A 5,294-nucleotide genomic window follows, 5' to 3' on the forward strand; every position below is an offset into this window, starting at 1 on the left:
ATCTACGAAGGGGAAGTGACTTAACTTTTTACTTATACATCATACCTCTATTGGTACAGCATGAAAACGAGGCTACATACAATAACCTACTTTAAATGTATTTCTTTTATTGCAAATTTACTAATGTCATTCAAACAAGAAAGATAATGATCCAGACATCCTCACAAGTTCTAATTCAACTGGGCAGGACAAATGAATCACGAATTATAATCCTTTTCCCTAGTACGTTTCTAATTTTACAAATAAGCCTTTAAAGATCAGCATGGGAACAAGACTAAATACAAAACAACTTTCCTCGTTTACTTTTCGCTGATGGAAACATCACCGGCTTAATTGAAATAAAGTAAAGCTATAATCTAGACACCTTAGCAGACAGTGTCAATTTGGAAGAATGCATGAATCATACATCATCATCATCGTCATCATCTTCACTTTCACAGTCATCCGGCTGGACAGAGTTGGTGCAACCTGAGCCTCTACGCTGACCACAAGCAGTTGAACACTCTAGGTTGTGTTTTCTGCAGCTACATCTAAGGCTGCTGCAGTCTGTGGAGCAGTTGCATCTCACAATTTGAAGGAGGGCTTGAGGTGCTGGAGGTAAGTGTGTCATGATAGGAAGAAGCAAACTTTCACTGGCCTTCCATCCCCATTCTTCTGCTGACATAGTTTCTCCAACCCCCTTCCACTGTTGGACTTGAAAGTACACACGTAGGCTGTGATATCTCGCTGCTGCTGATGTAGGAGGTAAGCTCTGTGGCTGAACTTGCGAAGTGTTGGTGGCTACCTTTTCGCAGTACCGTCGGTATCGAAGAGAATCCAGTCCTTCGTCAGACTTGCCATTGTAAACACAAACCAGTGCCTTTTCACCCACTGCGAAAACATCCTCCTTGGAGGCAGATGTGTTGTTGAACACTTGTGCTTGATCTCGAAAATGCTGGCTGGCGAAGAACTTCTTCAGTGAGACGCCCTTACCAATACCATAGAGGCGAGAAGTGGTATCACACCCAAGGATTGCATGGATGAACAACATGTTGCTGCATACCTCTTGACCAAGCTTCTCCTTCAGCACTTTCATGTTCCAGACCCGCCGTTTTATCGAATTGGCCTTTGGCTCAGGCTGAAAGAATAACTCGAATGCATCCAATTCCGTGTGATAGCACAATAGGATAAGAAGATCGGTGTCATCCCCGACAAGCAAGGTGTTTATCCTTCTTGCACTTTCCACAGATGTCTGTACTATGAGGAGATCAGCATCTGCTTGGGAGTGACGTGTTTGGCAATTTCTCTTCTGCAGATAGCTACCCAGCATATTGATGAAGAATTGCTTGTTGCTTGAATTTGACAAGAAGTGATCTTTCTTCATGGTAACTTTCATATCATCAGAAAATGTGACGGTTGTCCCTGTTTTCCCTCCTGCTCGCCTCTGCTGTGTCATATCCTTTGTGGAACTGCTAGTGTAACCATCAAAGACAACAATTGCTGCACCATACTTCCGAGTCACGTAGTTCCAGTACAAATCACAGATGTCCCTATATGTAGGAAATCCACGTGGCCAAGGGATCCGATGAAGAAGCGCACCACCATCCAACACATATTGGACTTCACCGGTTGGCCCAGCAGGATCGGAAGGCAGCTTGGCCCAGATAGCATCTGCTAGTACTGGCTTTTGTGGCTGAAGCAGCATTAACGAGGAATCAAATAGAGCTGTTGGATAGCTACATAGCTCATGCTGGAACATGGCTTCCATGTCATCCAGTGATTTACTGGCAATAATCAGACGCTGAAACAACAGCTGCGGATCCACCTGGATCTTCTCTCCATCAATTTTAACAGATGACTTTGTACTAAGTGTGATGACCTGATTACTTCTTTTGAACTTGAATTCCACAGCTGATTTTCCTGTCATGGATTCTAAGATGGTCTGTCCGATCTCCTTAGCATTTTCCACATTCACGGAACTGTCAGCATGGACGCCATTCATGATGTTCATCAGATCTTGATGAGGTGTGAAAGGGTTTCTTTCTGCTAGAGAAAAGAGCAAACTCCCGGTGTCCTTCATGTCGCGGGCTTGCCTGGACTTGGTTATATCCTTGTTTTGCTCGCCTGTGCTGTAACTTACACCGGTGAGGTTCAACATGACACGATTCATCTCGGCACAGGCAGGCATGGAGAGCAACCAAGTCAGTCGCTGTCTTTCCGTCATCCCAAGTCCTCTTGTAAGACCACCACTTGTCTTAACGCTTCTCGTTAGCACTTGTTCAATAACAAGATCTGTCGAGAGTCCTGCCCACATGCGGTTGCTTCTTCTAACTACATGGAACCCAGCTGTATACATCTGGATGTTCACTCTCAAGGCTGTTCATGGATTGCAAGTACAATCTGGCACTTTTAGCATACAGATTGTGCCCTGAGGCAGCCAGGTAGGGAAGCATCTCTGACAAAGCTTGTAGATGGAGTCTCCAATTACCGGTTCGCTCAGCCTTTATGACCATGCGAAGGATGTCTACCATATCCATATACTGCAGCCATAGCGATGCTGTGCGGTCGTCCTTCATGAAATCCCTCTGTTGTTGGAGATGGCCTTTTATCCTGTCTAGAACATCAGCTGCACTAAATTCTTCTGCTGACTTTTTTTGTTTATTAACTCATCATACGGGGCACGAGCTTCCTGAAGGTCAGGATTCTGTCTGGGATCTGCAGTAGATGGCGTATTTGATGCACATCTTCATCTTCATCTTCATCTTCAGCTGGCCGCTGACTCATTTGGCGTATCTTGCATTCCTGAAATGGGAACTGTCAGAGCTTTGGATAGCATGAGTGTGTTAAGAGCTGCATCTACAAGAAGATGTGCACGCACTGCTCGAGCGATAGCTTTACCAGGAGGCAGTGTGGCCCAGTGGTTAGGCCCAGTGGTTAGGGCGCTTGCCTTGAGATCCGGAGATCCCGGGTTCAAGACCCGCTCTGACCACTCATTGAATTTGATCCTGGTAGTCCCTGGTTCAACTTCCCAGCTGCACTTGTAAATAGCCAACTGGTTTGCCTCCGGCCAGTTGGGATTCTTGACAGTTGTAGTTGTTGTGTTCTGTTGTTTCGTTGATTCATTGGCCCTGAAAAGCCCCTATGGGGAGAGGTCAATTAAGTATGTATGTACCAGTAAAGATGTGCTCCACTGCGTTTGGTGCATAAATCATCTCTAAAAGCTCTTTTAATCCAGATCCTGCCATGAGATTGCCAATGCAGCCGAGAAAACTCATCTCAGTATGGAATCCACCAAGACGCAGGACTATTTCACGAAGGTCACTTCCCAGAGGTTCAGACATAATGATTGTCAAAGCCTTCCACCACATTGGTTGATCAAAAGTAATAATTGGTGTTACGTTATGCTTGCGTGCATGTTCAGTTACAAACTTCAATGTGGAGAAGATGCAAGTAGGGTCACTTGAACTCATGTCAATCTTTGGGAGGAATGTCACAGAGGACTGACCCGGGTGGTTACCACGATGAACATACTGCATCATACCAGACCAAGCTGGTCGAGAGAAACCAAATAAGAGTGACGTCTTCCATAGAATATCAAGATTGGCTGTTGGATCGAGGGCTTTCTGGATAACTATGTCATTGTACTTTATCTCTATTTCCTGGTTTGCTAAGCCCTGGTGCTGTATTTGGATGCATCCTGCTGTGGAAATATCTTCTGCATTAACTTGTCTCCTTGGAACAAGTTGGCTCTGCGTTGTTCCGGGGGTAACAGCGGCTATGATCCCCATGCCATGGAACGTATCGTTGCCTTCCAAGGTTCTTATGTTGTGATCAACATTATCTGCAGCACATTGAACAAACTCAGAAGTATGGCTGGGAATATCAGTTCCTTGATTTACAGCTGCATTTTGTCCAAACTTCTGCACTTCTTGATATGAACAACAAAATCCATGACGGTGGAGGGAGTCAATAAGGAAACGTGATGCAAATGGTGATGAAGCTGTACAGCCACTCCAACCTGAAGTGGTGTAAGTAGAACTCGAGGGCGGGCTGCTTGCATCATGGCTTGTCCAATAGATGCCAATTTAAGGCCGACATCTTTTCCTGTCAAGATCCCTTCAATCTAAAAAAAGCTTGAGAGTGGCAGGAAGGAAGTTGAGGCATCTCTCTTCAGTTTCAATTTCATTTACGGTGGGATAGTGCTCATTTGAAGTGTCTACTAACTTGATGTCATTCTTAATGAGCTTGGCAGCAGTTTCTATGATGTGTTGTTTTTCCTGTTCAGGATGATCCTTTTGACGAGCATGAAATTCTTGAAGAACAGTCTCTGCCGTGCTCCTGAACGTGACTACATTAGCCCTTCCATTTAATTCAGTGATTATTATTTGATCACCAAAGTGCTCCTTGATCTTAGCCTTCATATGTGTATGGCCATACGCTGTGCTTTCCGAGTCTGCCATAAAATCATTCATTAAGTCAATAAGGTCACTCACACTTATCTCTGTTCATCGTCATTTTCTTGAAGAAACCTTGCTACTCGCAGGAACGCATCCGTTTTTTCCTCATCTTGCGGTCGGCCAACTTTTTCTTCTTGTGCGTAGGTTCATCAGTCACAAACATCTTTGGAATTTGCTTCCCTGTGCGGAAATTGACGCTACATGTCTGATGATACACTGCATCAGCGGCAGGTAAGTCATGTACGTGCATATTTCTGGCCTGTACAATGTCACTCCATGCATCTTGTCTTTTACAACATGTCGCCAATATAGTATCCTTCATGTCTAGGGTTGTTACACTAAAGACCTCTCTTTTTTTCCCTTGCTCCACAACATTGACAGGCGTTCCACAGAAAAAGCAATCACTGCTGAAACTGAAGCTCTTTTCCGCTGAACGGCGTTTGGAGTGGGAAATACTTGTGTCTGGGGTTTGGGCGGCCTCTCTTTTTGCTTGGGCTATTTTGTTAGGGTTGCAATGGATTTTGCGGCAATATTGGTGAACCTGTTGCCCAGGTACGGTGCAGATAGTACTATCATTACGCTCTAAACTTGCTCTGTTAACACTTGCACTGCCTTTCTCTCCTAGCGTAACTATAGCGGAGTCAGGCCCTGGTCGAGTGGCTCTTTACAGATTATGCAATTGGCTCTCCATCCATCACAGATTAAGTTTAAGAGTATCTGAAAATCATAAATATTCCAAGATGATTGAACTAATAAAGCTTCAGAGAGTCTAGTTACAACACTGAATTCGAAATCCGAGTCTGTTTTTGCCATCATAAATTCGGTTGTGTGAAATTTAAGAAGGTTTTATGTAAAAAA

The 5,294-nt window shown here is 44.4% G+C and overlaps 1 pseudogene; it reads right to left on the reverse strand.

Annotated features, from left to right (window-relative positions):
- Positions 1–400: 400 nt before the first annotated feature.
- On the reverse strand, positions 401–2,432 carry LOC137980575 (uncharacterized; annotated as a pseudogene).
- Between the last annotated feature and the right edge of the window lie 2,862 nt (positions 2,433–5,294).

The sequence above is a fragment of the Montipora foliosa genome, chromosome 12 (assembly GCF_036669935.1).
Source record: "Montipora foliosa isolate CH-2021 chromosome 12, ASM3666993v2, whole genome shotgun sequence".
In the NCBI taxonomy this organism is placed as follows: domain Eukaryota; kingdom Metazoa; phylum Cnidaria; class Anthozoa; order Scleractinia; family Acroporidae; genus Montipora; species Montipora foliosa.